Below are 15,511 nucleotides of genomic sequence, written 5' to 3' on the forward strand. Positions count from 1 at the left end.
GATTCTTATCTACTGCCAATTTGCTTTGGCCGTTAGTAGTTCAGCTTCTTCTAGAGTGCTTTGAATCATGGTGGCGCAGTGGTTAGAGTGCAGTACTGCAGGCTACTTCTGCTGACTGCCATCTGCCTGCAGTTTGGCAGTTCGAATCTCGCCAGGCTCAAGGTTGACTCAGCCTTCCATCCTTCTGAGGTGGGTAAAAGGAGGACCCAGATTGTTGGGGGCAAGAGGCTGATTCTGTAAACCGCCTAGAGAGGACCGTAAAGCACTGTAAAGCGGTATGTAAGTCTAAGTGCTATTGCTGTTTAGCGTACAATAAATCTATATATACATCTTAACTGCCTGGATTCATGATTTCCAGACCAAACACAGAATCATTTTCCAGAAGGCCAAGAGTACCTTTATCGAGAGTGGCTATGATAAAAGAGAATATTGCAAGTCTGATGTTGCCTCCTCCCTTTTTTACGCTCTTGTGAATTAGGGAGTTGTCTGTCTGGCTGCTTGCACATACTCTCTGCTTGTTTTGGGGCTCAAGCAATGTTTTCCTCCTTGTAGCTTTGATAATGGCTCCAGCCAATCTCTGTCTCAGAGGTTACCTTCCTTGTGTCAGGGTTACGAAGGATGCCCTGATTAATTCATGAGCCTCGAGTTACGAGCCCACACCTTGCTCTCTGCTGGTCCCTGAGCCTTAATAGAAAGGGCGTGGATTATCTCAAAAGAGTGGGGAATTATACCTGATTTTTTTTAAGCAAGTATGGAAGGTCCAGGAGCCACACAAAAAGGAGTGGTACTACCGGAAGCACCAAATAGTGCCACGGAGAAGTTCCATTGGCTAGATTGGGATTGGGCAATGTGTATATTCCCCCTAGTGGAGAAGCCTTAAAAAGGATGGAGCCCATATGCTGTCAAGGGTTTGGACAAGCAGGGCTGAGAATGAGCTCTGGAAAGTGGATAATAAATTTGAGAAGTCACTGAAAGGAATATTAATGCAAACAGACAATTTAGCCCTCGTGATCCTTCAGCTGTTGGAAAGATGACATCTCAAGAAATGAAAGACGTTGCTTTAATTGTGGATCACTCCCTGACTTTACTTTTTTAGCCTCTGTATTGATTTTAAAAAATGTGATTTACTCTCATCTCAGCACAAAAACTCCAGAAAATGCTTCGTTACAGATAACAGGGATTGCCTATCGATCAGCTCATCTTGCCTTTTTCAGTGGCAAATTCCTTGTTCTGACCATCATCAACAAACCTTCTAAACTGCCAAGGATTTGTCTCTAAGCCAGAGTGCCATATTTCTGACCAGAGTTGGAAGGAAGGTTGGAGGTACTGTCATATTTATTTTTTATCTCGTCCATTTCATTTGGCCAAATGTAATCACTCAGCCTGGAAAACTAACATTCAGAGGGGATGGCTTCTTTTGAATGGAACTGGAGCTTCCATTGTCCCGAAGGTGCTTTTTCCCAAAAGGCAACTGGACTTTCTTGGTTTCTTCCTTGAAAATATTTCGCTGGTCATCCAAGAAGCTTCTTCAGTTCCGTTTCCTTCAGAAATAATGGGGTTTCCATTGTTACAAAGATTAAAACGCAGGAATTCCACACGCTCCAAGAGGAAAATGACTTGATGCATATATACTGTAAATAGATCCACAGCATTTCATGCATAAATTGTGATATAACTGCTGGCCTGAAGCTTCAGATCTTCACAGTCTTTCCTCTTTACTGCTCTTTCTACTTACTGCCTTCCCTGAATTCCTGGAATTATGCAATTTATCATCGGAATCCAACTAGTCAAATTTTGATTTCTCTGCAAGAGCAAAACTGCAATGTGTCTAGCGCTTTGGGTTTTGCGCTCACACAAATCCCTGACTTGCAGAAAATTGAGTGGTCCTCTTTGCTCATTGTGGCAATAAAGCTGTAATAAACTGCAAGCAAAGATGGGATTGGAACGAGTTTGATACGTAAGGAAAGTATGCTTCATCATCATTTGCTAGTTTCTTCGGCTTGGCTGGATTCACCTTGTGGCTACAGTTTTCCACTTGTTCCCACTTCTCTTCGTAATAATAATATCATCATAATGCTGTGGTTTGGAAGCATTCCATGAGATCTTTAAAAAGGTTTCTACCTCCCAGGACATTATGGGGTGTAATCCAGTCCTGTTTTGCAGCTTGAATTACAGCTAATCCTTGATTTACAACCGTTGGTTTAGTGACCTTTTGAAGTTAAAACGGTGCTGAAAACAGTTGTAACCAAAGCCAGTTTTTTCCGTACTTATGAGCGTTGCAGCATCCTCGTGGTCATGTGATCAAAATCCAGACCTTTGCCAACTGACTCATATTTATGACGGTTGCAGTGTCCCCGAGTCATGGGATCCCGTTTTTACAACCTTGTGACAAGGAAAGTCAAGGGAGAAGCCAGACTCACTTAGTAACCATATGACTCACTTAACAATTGCAATGATTCACTTAACAAACATGGCAAGACAGATCATAAAATGGGGGCAAAATTTACTTAGCAAATGCCTCACTTAGCAGCAGAAATGTTGTACTTAAGTGTGGTGGCAAGTCGAGGAATACTGTACTTGAAATTTCTATAGTAGGTTCAAGGGTGGGATTCTACCTGGTTGGTCCAGTTCATTCCTTACCTGACACGCACGCCATCCAATTTGCCTGCCTAATTTTTGTTAAGTTGCTATTTTTCATTTTATTTTCCAACCATCAGCTGTTCTGAATATCAGCTGTGCAGGGAGATTTAGATTAGCTAGAAAGCAGGAAATCGTTGGATTTCTTGCTTTCTAGCTAATCTAAAAGCAGAACTGAACCTTCCTTAGGACTGAAGCTCCTATTTTTCAGTGCAGACTCAGGTAGCAGATTGCAGAATGGTAGATCTCTAAGTGAATCTGTGATTCTGTGAGCAACTCCATCTGCCTGCCTGCTTTGCCTGATTTTGGGTAAAAGTTGCTCTTTTTTATTAAAAAAAATAATCAATATTTACATCAATATTTACAATATTTACATACAAGCCATGCCCACCCAGTCATGTGACCAACAAGCCACTCCCAGTTACATGACCACCAAGCCATATCCACAAATTAGGCTACACCCACAGAACCGATTGTTAGGAAATTTGAATCCCTCCCCTGAGTGGCTTGATACTTTTGGTGGCATCAGAAAATCCTGCACTGCGCCCATGTTTTGGAACAATCTCAGTGGCATGTAAATTTTTTCTCCCAATTTTGCTCGCACATCAATTCTCGGTCCTCCCTGGACAATGTCTGTGAGCGCTTTCTCAGGCACGTAGCTCTCCTCGCCTGTATGAATTACCCACTCGTTTCTTGGTTTTGCATCTTTCCATTAAAGCATTTTATGACTCAGAGACTCAGAGATATACCGATAAGTGTCTGGACAAGATGAAAGGAGTGTATTTCTTTTAACGAAGTGACATCAATTCCTGTCTCGAGTATTTATGCTGATATGAAAGTCTTTCATATCAGCCTAACTCTCCAAATCAACTTTCTCCAAATTGATGGCTCCCAGATTTGATGGATTGCTGCTCCCAGTATTCCCACCTAGCCTTTTATAATTAGGGTAGATAAAAATAGATGAAAACCAATGTCCTGTATTTATTTATTTGTCTGTTTATTGACCTTGACTATTGCCGAGTCCCATAGGACTGCTGTCTGCAGGTAATATTGTACAGGTAGAACATCTAGGTAAATAGTAAAACACTAGAGTAGGAATTTAAGTAAATATACACAAAGCAAATTAAAATTAAACTTCAAACAACAATTTAATAGGTTTTTATGGTCTAATAAAACACATCACAGCTGAGGCTAACATTATTTATTCTTGGTTTAATTCTGGTTACGTTGGCCTACGGATATAGATCAAATATGTAAAATAAATAACATCTCAAAGCAAGGCTGAGACTCATTTAAACATTTCTTCTACGCTTTGGCAAAAAAGAAATTTAATTAAACTTCTGTTGGCCAAAGTCCAATATTAACTAATATTTAAGACAATTCACCTAATAGGTTACTGCATGTCAGACTAGAAACGAAAAAGCCTTTCCTTCAGGGTCTTTGTTAAAATTAGTCTCTAGTGAGATATCAAGATTGTTTTGCAAGGGTAGGGGTTGGCACCTGGTGCTGCTTCCATAATACTTTTTTACATAATTAATTTATGGAATTCATTTCCTTTGGGGGAGTGATGATGATCATTGGGTTTGATAGCTTTAAGAGTGGATTAGGTACCTGCCGTATATGGATAAACAGTATTTGTGTTGGTAACACATGTTTTTTTTCTCAAGTCGTTTTATTAAAATTACAATTACTATAGTAAAAATTAGTACAAACTAAAAGAAAATTGGAAAAATCGAAATAAATAGTAAAAAGGACAGCTGGGAAAAAAGGGTGCCTCCTTTTCATTGTTAAAACATCAGCCAGTTTCTTTTGTGCATTCATTGTAACATCTTTTCCCGGTGTCATTTTTGTAGCCAGTCATTTTTAAACCCACTTTCAACTTGATCTCTGTCTTGTCAGGAAAAATCTGTCCCTTTTTCATAACATCTTCTAGACAAAGTCTATCCATAGAGGCAGATATCACGGTTGATGTTGTTATTAATTTCTGACTCCCATTTTTCAAAAGTATCCTTCAACATTTCCAGTATTAGAATATTTGTGTCATTCTATAATTACCAGTCGAGTTTATATATTGTTTTCTTTTAAATAAAATCTTTAGTACCCTCTAGTGTCCAATTTTTAAAATCTTATTTTAAAAAACAAAACAAAACAAAATCAAAACAAAGGTATTTTCCCACAGGAAGGTTTCTTTATAATTAATTCCAAAATCTTATTTCATGTTTATCAGGATCTCATTTGTAGCCTTAAAGTTTTAATCAAGTTTTTGATATTTATTTATTTATTTATTTTTAAATAAGTTCTTAAGCTTGTAGTTATTTTTTTTCTTTGATTAAGGATGGAAAGAAGACTTAAACAGCATTTTCAGACTTGTCAATCCAAAAGTTTCTAATAACTGAAAAGTAAAATTTCTGTATGTGTTTGGAAAAGGAAGCACGCAAGCTTTAGTGCCTTTTCAAAGGTGCAGACTAAAATTTGAGCAACATCCCTTGTCTTTCCAGTGCTCAAAATCCCTTGTTTTGTGGTGAGAGATGTCTGGAGCACTTGTGGGCAACCTCTGGATCTCTCCTTTGTCCATAGAGGTTCGAAGGGCCAATCTACTCTCTGCCTTTTTGTTCTTCCACCCTTCTTCCTCTGGAAGTAGTTCATATTGTTGGCTAAATGGAGTGTTGGCTAAATTTGTTCTTTGGAATGCTATTTGCTGTCAGTAAAATTTGTCCTCAGGCCTCATTCAGGGCTTCCTAGATTTCCTAACTCCTTAATTTAATCCAGTGCAACTCCTCTTACGTTTGCTGCTCCTTATTCATGAATCCTGCACCAGCACTTATTCCTTATTCAACACTCCTTATTCATGAATCCTGCATGCTGCTTGTTTCTCTGAATTAGGCTGAGCAAAAGATCTTGGAATGCTAGGACATTATGACAGCTAACCCATGAGGGCTTCCTCGTGGCTGGTGGAAGAAGAAGGCCCTGACCACCATGTCAGCAATTCTTAGTTCTCCCAGGACAAATAAAAAGGCAAATGTAAGGCCACGTGTCAAAAAAGGAATGATCCTTATTCCTTTTCTAAACATTTCCAAGTATTTCTCCTCTAGGTGCCGGAAGCCAAAATCCAAGCTGACATTTTAGCTAGGTAGGTACTTCAGCAAACAACACAAAACAAAACAAGAACAAAACCCAAGACATTGCCATTCCACATCTGGCATGCCTGATGCACTGGATTCATGGGGAGTAAACATGAAAACCACTGTTTGCCTTGAGACAATGGCAAGAACAAGAACTCCCAAGAACAAGACTCATGACAAACATCAGCACATGTAGCCCACGGAGTCTCCTCCTCCTCCCCTGAATTGTGCCTTCTGCATTTCTACCCCAGCAGAAGGAAGCCTTGATTTCTTTTTAGATGGAGTTCATAAATTCGCAGTTAAGGAGAGCGGCTAGGCACAAAGGCAGAGCTTGTTGTGCTGATTGTTTGCCTCCTCAATACGCGTTTCCTTAGCTCCGTGGAGGACTTGGCTCAGACTTTGGCCTTCGTTGAATGAACAAGAAAGCCATTATTTCCACCCCGGCGTTAATTGCGGAAGCAAAATATGGAGGGAAAAGGCACCGGGGTGTTGTGGATGGCTTTGAAATATGGCAGGGCCCCTGTTGCTTTTTTCTTTGTTTTGGGGAATATCTAAAGCCAGCCACCCCTTTTTCTAGGCCGCTTCCTGTAGGGGAGGGGGCAGCAATGCAAGGTAAATTACACAACACAAAATCAGAGTTTGCATCATGGTGGCAGGAAGGCTGGGGCTTTCCATGGCCTTAGATGAAAATGGGGGGCCCCAAGAAGCTAATGGGGTTCTCCTTGAAACTGAAAGATGATGATGATGAAGAAGATGATGATGCATTGCTTGGTAGCACCGGGTGCTCAGATCAGTTCAGGGAAGAAATAATTGAAGATTCAATACAGTACTAAGAATGATTGATCAAGGCCAACAGCAAGGACTGTCATCAGGCCAGAGGATGCTGTCATGCCTGGCACAAGGACAATAGAATCCGAGAAGAAATGTTTCAGACAGCATTCCAGAAATGAATCTAAATTTGAGAAGGCCCTCTTCCAAAATCACCGTCACAACTCCCTGGGAGTTGAAGTCCACAAGTCTTAAAGTTATCGTGGTTGGAGACCCCTGACGTAGAGAAGGCCTTTGGACAGTACATGGACTGAACTCAGTACATGGGGTGGGCTGGAGACCCTGTCAAGAAGGTCTACCTGAGCAGAAAGCCCTCAGTATTTTTGAGAAGATCCGCCTCTTGGGGCTGCCCCTCCGAACAAGGCAACAACAATTTTGCTTCTGGGTACTATGGGTCAATAGGAGCCTTGTACTTCTGGGGAAATGACACCTTTTGTCTGGTGTTGTTGAGCTCGTTCAGGTTTCTGTGGTCAGTTGATTTTATATTTAGCTTAGCAGAGCTGCATAGTGAGGGGCCGCTTGCTGGATATCAAATCCTTTGGACATCTGCTGGAACTCTGTGCTAAAATTAACTGATAAAAATAAGCCCTGAACATCCAACAGAGGTGCAGAGAACGGTGATGGGCAAACTGTAGTAAGAATCGCCCATCTGAGAAAGCGTTGGCCTCACAATTGCCAGTCTGTTTATTATAATGTTATCTTGAGGAGGGAGAAAAAGTCAAAGCAGTTTTGTGCTTCTTTATAATTCTGTGGTTGGCGGTGGAAGATTGAAAGTTGCTTTCTGAGGATGTTAGGAGAACATTCAGATAGAATCCCATCAGAGGTGGTATTCAGCCCGTTTGGACCGGTTCTGGAGAACCGGTAGTGGAAATTTTGAGTAGTTCGGAGAACCAACAAATACCACCTCTGACTGGCCCCCATCTCTTCTCTGCCTCCCATTGCGTCCCAGATGATTGGCTGGGTCTCCTTTGGTTGCTCTGCACAGAAGAACGGAACTGGAAAGCAGGTTAGTGGGGTGGGGAGGGGATGGGGATTTTACAGTATTCTTCCCCTGCCACGCCCACCAAGCCATGCCCACCAAGCCAAGCCACGCCCACCAAGCCAAGTTCACATAACTGGTAGTAAAAAAAACCTGAATCTCACCACTGAATCTTATATCTTGCTTTTGGTTTCACCAAACTGATCCATGCCACGGTCTGGACTAGCACTCCTTCCGTTTCTCCCTTTGTGAGGGAAGTACTAGCTGTAGGAAAATGGTTATTTGCCTGCAAACCAGAGGATCAAAGCAAAAGTATTACAAACAGCAGCTAGTAGATATGTTGAGTTCAAAAGGACTGAAGTTCAGGTGATAATAAAGAATTTTAAATCCAAGTTGAGCTATGTTGGCCAGAGACTTACCACAGCAGAATTGATCGCCATCTCCAATGTTTTAGGATTAATTGCAATGTAGGAGTGATGGATTCAGCTTTATCCTTTCTGTATCCAACTATTGAATGTCCACAAAGCATCTGTATGGTAAATATCTTTTAATTGTCCATTTTATGCTATCCTTTGAAATAATTCTGAAGAAAAAGCATCCATACTTCATTGGAAGTTTGCTTCATGTGAACATTGGTGATCCCTTGGACATTGGGGTGAAGGCAGGAATAGATTTTGCTGGGGTTCTTGACTAAGTTTCAGAGCAGAATTAATTGATTTTTTCGGGCAGCCTTTGAAATGAATAAGGGAAGTGGTGCTGTCTGTTGGATATGCAGTTGTTCATACGTTGCAACAGCTCTCAGCTGAAACAAAGCAATGGAATATATATTTAGAAATGCTATTTAAGAATGAATAGCAATACTTTTGAAGGGAAGAATATATGCAACTGAGAGAAATGAACACAATAAGATTTTCTTTCTGTTCTAAAAAGAGCACAAGGAAAAGTGTGAGGGCTACAGGATTTGGAATACTTATTGTCTTATAGAAATTAGTATAGACAGATACAGATTAACAGAGTTGGAAGGGACCCTGTAGGTCATCTAGTTCAACCCTTCACCCAAGCATGAGACCCTACACCATTTCTGACAGATGGCAGTCCAGTCTCTTCTTTGAAAGCTTCCAGGGACGAAGCTCCCACAACTTCCAAAGGCAACTTCTGTTCCATGGGTTGATTGATCTCACAGTCAGAAAATTCCTTATTTCCAGGTTGAATCTCTCCTTGTTCTCCTAGTGAATGGGTTGGTATTGGATTGAAAAGAATATTACAGCCAGGAATGGGTAGGAGCATGGACTGATGAATGATTAGTCCATTTGGCATGAAACATTTATGCTGCATCTCTGAATTAGAGCCCATCTTTTGAATTTCAGACATTTTTAGAGGGTGTAGAGAGTTGAACTCAGATCAGTTATCTGCTGTTGGCTACACTACGTTGGCTTCCTTTTTTTCCCCTTCCTCCTTTTAAATCTTTTTAAAGAGAAATTTTATCCTGCCTTTATTACTGTAACAGTTACTCAAAGACAGCAAAGAAACCTACTATCTACTCTATGGAGATTCTTAGCCATCCAGGTCATGGATGTTCCAAAGGTGCTTTTTTCCAAGAGGCAACTGGACTTTTTGTGTTTTTCTTTGAAGACGTTTTGCTTCTCACCCAAGAAGCTTCTTCAGCTCACTGAATAAGCTTCTTGGATGAGCTGAAGAGCAGTGCTGAAGAAGCTTTTTGGAGGAGAAGCGAAACGTCTTCAAAGAAGAAAAACCAGAAAGTCCAGTTGCCTCTTGAAAAAGCGCCTTTGGGACAAACATACCTAATACTTCCCACCTCCGTTTTCCCCACAACTACTCGTTGGGTTGAGAGAGAGAGAGAGAGAGAGAGAGAGAGAGAGAGAGAGAGAGGGAGACGGAGACAGAGACAGAGAGACAGAGACAGAGACAGAGAGAGAGAGACTGGCCCAAGGTCACCCATTGGCCTTTGTGTCTAAGGCGGAACAAGAACTCACTGTCTTCTGGTGATTGGTCTAAAGTCACCCAACTGGCTTTCATAACTAAGGCAGGACTAGAACTTTTGGGGGGTGAACGTGACTCATACGATAATAATGCCATCATTTGGAAGAATTTGGGGAATTTGTTTTTGAAAAGGAACAAGAAGCCGTTGAAGGAATTCTTCTGGCCCATAAGGTTTTGCAGAGACACAGATCTGTTTCCCTGGGACCTTTTCAGAATTTCTGAGCACAGCCACAAAAACTGGGGAAAAGATGTGGCTGCGTGAAACAATTTTGTCGTTAATGCTTCTGTGCATACCGGAGAACCTTATTTCCAGATTAGCCCTAGTGCAGCCCTACTGGGCAATAAGTGGACAGAGAAATTAAAAAAGAAGCGATTGGAGCGTCTGCCATGGTGTCTCTTAATGGTCGGAAATGTTAGGCTTCAAGATTGTGAGTGTTTTATTCAATGTAGTTTTAAGACTTTTCCCTGGGCCGGTTTTGAAAAAGGTCACCAGATTTTTAGAACTCTGTAGGGAAATTTTTATGCAGAACAAAAGGGTGAGGTGGATTAGCACTTGAGATGATTTAAAGACCTAACTGTGAGGTTTCTACAGAAGGTAACCTTGCACAGTGTATGCTAAGCAAATAACCTGAAGTTGGATCTGCCTTGTAAAAGAAGAATTGCCCACAACTGCTTTCAAAGTAGCCACCAAAGTCCTATTTTCATGTGTGACAGCGAGAAAATTATTAAATACAGAGAGCATAATCATATGAAACTCTATAATCTTCTTCCTGGGAAGAAATCTAGGAGCGTCTGAAAACCCACTGTGGTAGAGGCTGATGATTGCAGATGAGTTAGCATAATGTAACTTCACTCAGTAAATTACAATTGTGAATTGAAAGCACAATTGAAATTTTACTTTGCAGATTACTTTACAGGAAAGCTGCAGAAACTGCCTGGCTCTTTTCTGAAGCAGTATTGTTGCTCCTCTTGAAAATATTCTTAAGTTACGTGCATGATTTCTCTGGTACTTCCGTGTTGGGAGTGGTGGAAAACGGAAGTGGTCCCTTGTGTATTTCCTGGGAAATTTGAAACTCCCGGTCTCTCGGTTTCTAAGCTGATGCTTTAACCACTGCACCAAATAGGATTTCACATTATTATTAGTAGTAATTCAACTTATATACGTACTGCCCGACTTCCAACTTCTCTGGGTGGTTAAATGTTAAAAACAGTACAACAATAAACAAAGGAGAAGATGGGAAGAGTTGTAACAAATTGAATTGGACCAGTTTGTTCATCCACTTGATTTGGATTGGAGACCCTATTCAAGCAATCAATCAGAATAGAGCTGGAAGGGACCTTGGAGGTCATCTAGTCCAACCCCCTGCTCAAGCAGGAGGCCCTCTACCATTCCAGACAAGAGGCTGTCCTGTCTCTTCTTAAAAACCTCCAGTGATGGAGCACCTGCAACTTCTGAAGGCAACTTCTGTTCCTCTGGTTCATTGTCCTCACTCTTAGGAAATTTCTCCTTAATTCCACATTGCTTCTCTCCTTGGTTAGTGTCCATCCATTGTTTCTTGCCTTGCCTTCTGGGCTCTTTGGAAAATAAGTTGACCCCCCTGTTCCTTGTGGCAGACCCTCAAATACTGGAATCATATCACCCCTTTTTTTCTCCAGCCTAGCTGTACCCCGTAGACTGGGGTATATTTGGGGGTTCAGTTTTAGAGCAGTTTCTCAAGTGAATGCTATCATTTCTCCCGGGAAGCTTTGCTAGTGGGTTATTAATCTTGCAGCCAATGTTTATACCTCACAAATTTCAGGCTTTTGTGCTCTTGCAAAAAAAAGTATCATTAACAATGTGTCATAAAATGGAATATAAATCTACAGAGACTGCTCGACCAAAGAGGCAAGATGAAAGCAAAATGACATTTGAAATGCTATCAATGCACATTTGTTGTTGAGCTCATTGTGTTGTGGTTGAAATGTTTTGAAACGTGTTGCCTTTTGTGCCACGGGGTGTAATTTTCCCCCCGTGCAATTCCTCCATCTTTTCTTCTTGCCCCTCTTGCCAGTGAACCGTTCCTTCTTCTGGATAAAAGCCATTCCTTCCCCCACTGTGCTTTGTGGCTGAGGTTTCTCTCCATTCATCCCTGCTGTAGCTCCTATTAATCAGCCTCGAAAAATGTTTTCAAAGGACCGTTAAAAAAAAGAAGAAGAAGAATTCGCTGGTGCTTGAAAAGCTGTGACTTCATGTTTGAATGTCCATTTGACTTATGTCCCCATCTGGTAAGGGAGAAATAGTTGGCATTGAAGTGTGAGTTTTCTGGAAAAAAGTTGGCTCAGTAAAATTTCCTGTACTTGAATAAATGGATTTTACAATAATTTTAAAATACATGACTTTTCCTGTACACGAATACTTTAAGACTTGTGGACTTCAACTCCCAGAACATGACTGTCTGAGGAATTATGGGAGTTGAAGTCCACATGTCTTAAAGTTGCCAAGGTTGGAAATCCCTGATATAGATGGATTGGGTATTCGCTTTTGTGTATCCCCCCAAAGGTTAAATACGTTAGGAGTTAGAAAAGTAATCAAGTTGTGGTGGTTGTAGCAACAAGCATGTGGGATTGGTCGATAAATATCATCCTCCTGAGTTCTGATAACTTACCAACATCCAGAAACAGTTTCAGAACAAAGCAGTCCTGAGCGTGTTTATAGAAAGAAATTCTGAGCCAACGACTGATGATTTTTGACTTCCCCAAGGAATTTGTAATTGCCTTTCATGAGCAAAAACATTACTCATTTAAGCTTGTATTTCCTTATCCTGATTCTCTGTCCAAAGAATGAATTCTTTGGTGAAGGTTTGGGTTTACTATTTGTCTCCATCTGCTGGGTGAGAAACAATATTTGGCCTACCTAGTTTTGCTCAAACGGGTCTCTTAGAAATAAATAATAATAAGTGGCTAGCAAACTTCAAAGCCTTAATTTGAGGAGTTTTGGCAGTGATGGATTTGTCTCACTGACCCTTGTTGGGTTTTCACTGGCTAATAGTGCAGAAGGAGGGGAAATGATTGTTTTGTTTTCTTTCTCATAGAATTTAGAACATGGTTTTCAGTGCATGAAAAAATTATGCAGTGCTTCAGATTTGAAAGGTGATTTGGAGTAGATGGGAGAGTAAATGTTGGTAGCTCATGAAAGCAGCCGCATGTCTTTCCAAGCTTTTCATGGCTGCTTCAATGACATGTCATCTGTTCTTGACTCTGCAATCTCTTCGGTTTTGGAATCTTTTTCTGGAAGTTAAATTCAAAGCCTTTCCTGGTAGAGTTAATTATTACCATACAAGCTCAAATAACTTATTCGTTCATCTATTCACCCTTTGTGGAAAATATCTGTGGGAAATTGTTCTCATTTAACCTCAGAAAATATTTGGGGAACAAAATTGAAAGCTTGCAGGGTGAGATTTTGCACCAAGCTATCTTTCTCTTAAAGGCCTTTTCTTCTTTGTCTTTTGGTGCTCCTCAATCCTCAAAAATCTTCTTGTATCGTTGAAATCTGAGCTGGTCCTGCATGATGGGATGAAGTGATGTTGTCAGCGTGGTGTCTTTTTTCCATGCTGTACAGCTGCACTTGTCAGACTAATGGAAAAAATCAAGTCTTATTTTGACCTGAATTTGATATACTATTGATTTCTTTGTGTTATGTAGGTGGTAATGCAGGACATTGAATTCCTTAATCTCTTTGCAGGATAAGTTGCCAATTGAAAGGTTATTCGTCCCTGACATTTATTATTATTAATACAATAAAAGTGGAATGTTTGAACTCCTGCTGTGCCACATTCACTTTGATCTGGCCTTAACCCTTGAACCAGGAGGCCCCACAATGGCATGAAAGCAAACATAGAGCAAGTCTATGTTGAAAGAAAGCATGAGTTCCATGCCTCTCCATGTTCTTTCCTTGCCTTTCCCTTCCTTGCGCTGGTTAGGCACATCATGCTACATCAGGGGTCTTCAAACTTGACAGCTTTAAGACTTGTGGACTTCAACTCCCAGAATTCCCAAAGGCTGAAGAAGCTTCTTGGATGAGAAGCTAATCTTCTTCAAAGAAACACCAGAAAGTCCAGTTGCCTCTTGAAAAAAGCACCTTTGGGACTTGTAGTTCACAAGTCTTAAAGTTGCCAAATGTAGAGACTCTGGCCCTAGCTAAACAACGAGTAGTTGAAATCAGAGTGGCCATCTTTGTCAGACCGAGGACTGAACTTGGCTTTTTTGTGATATGTTGAGATGGTTCTTTATGAGTCAGAGAAGGTGAGAAGAAAGTTTGCACCAGATTGAAGAATGGGACTTGGAGTCAAACATGTTTGGTTGGTATAGGTTGAGGTGGGCTGCTGTAATGCAGCCAGCAAAAAACAAATATCTCTTCACCTTAGTGGATTCATATGGCAAGAAAGAATCAAAGTAAAAAATAACTTCTTTCTCGAGTGTGAGAAAGAGAAAATAAAGTCCAGGTGTTCCTAAATGTTCCTGTATCCTGGACAACATCTGGCTTCCATTTCCTTGTGCATCCTGTTGCTTCCTGTAGGACTTCTTGCTGCCTTAGCTCTTCTGGGTGCTTCCTCATTGACAATGTGGATTTTTTGACAAAAGTCAGAGCAGTGAAGACTTCTATTCCTTGCTCCTGTTCTCCCATCCAGCAGCCCCCTTTGCAGCATAGAAACCTAGCACGTAAATATTTCAAACGCTGTTTTATCATTAAGCATCGATTACGAACTACTGTGTTTTTAATCCAGGCAAACAGGATCTAAAAATAAAAGCTGTCCGTGACTTTGATGAAGAAAACAAAAAACAGGACAGCAACATGACAGCTTCCCCACCTCACTCGGGAGCTTTTATCTTCCATTGAAAGATTGTGGTCAGCGTCCTCTTCTAAAGTTAGAATATTGGCTTTTCTCCCAGCAAAGAGAGCTTTATCTTTTTAAGGAAAACTACCACCTAGTGGTGTTGAATGGCTCCTAATGTTACTTCTCCAAAGTAGAAATAAACGAGGCTAGCTCCAAAAGACACTGTGAATCAGAGCTCTTTCCAATCAGGGGGATCCAGAAACGCTTTGGAAATCCATCGGAAAATCCAGTCCTGGAGGTTTGGTCCCGAGGCTCCTTCAACGCGGCTAGATTTTGTAGAGATGTGTTTACATGAGTTTTCCTGTTGCTCGCTTCTGGGTGTTGGTGAATTTGGGAATGCATCATGAACATGAACAAGAGAAAGGGGGAGTGTTGGAGTTGACCATGCTGTTGGGATTGGAAAGAACTGGGGTAGGCAGAGCATATTTAGGGTCTATGACAACCAACTTGTCATGGCCAACTCACCGCAGGACAACTTGCTGAGGGACAAGTGTTATGCCAATATCAAAGAAATGGTGGAATAGAATAATTGAAGAAAAGATGCAAAAGCAAGGACAGAATGAAATGGGAACGGCAAAAATTAAAATAATGTTTATTTATTGTAAATAATTAAATAGAATTGTTAAATTGTCCCACAGTGAGTTATCCTGTGGCAACTTGGCTGTGGTGAGTTGGCCATATTGAGTTGGCCATGGTGAGTTGGCCATGGTGAGTTGGCTGCAGCAAGTTGGCTGTGGCAAGTTGTCCCATTCCCAACATTTAGGAGGGGCTTAGTATAAGGCACTTTTATAGGGTGGTCTTAACAATGCTTCAGCAGCAGGAAAACAACCATCCCTTGGTATTTGAGTGTTGCCTGTAGTCTTTCCTTTTCTTTTTGACACCATGGAGTTACTGCTTCGGATTAATGACATACAATAAAGAAGCTACTTAAGATGGTATCCCTCCCCCAGTTTCCCCTATCTGCTTTTCATGGGAGAGCCCCATGAAAAAAAAGTCATTATCTATTGTATGGCAAGGCCTGTTCCTCTTCTTGTGCTTTTTCTGGCTAATCAAATGTTACCTTTTAACTA

The 15,511-nt window shown here is 40.9% G+C and overlaps 1 protein-coding gene across 1 annotated transcript in view; it reads left to right on the top strand.

Moving 5' to 3' along the window:
• Window positions 1-15,511, top strand: part of NCAM1 (neural cell adhesion molecule 1) — a 154,847-nt gene that overhangs the window by 30,309 nt on the left and 109,027 nt on the right.

This window comes from Notechis scutatus, chromosome 7, assembly GCF_049901735.1.
Source record: "Notechis scutatus isolate UNSWTSFEM ecotype Mainland chromosome 7, rNotScu1.2, whole genome shotgun sequence".
Classification (NCBI taxonomy): Eukaryota; Metazoa; Chordata; class Lepidosauria; order Squamata; family Elapidae; genus Notechis; species Notechis scutatus.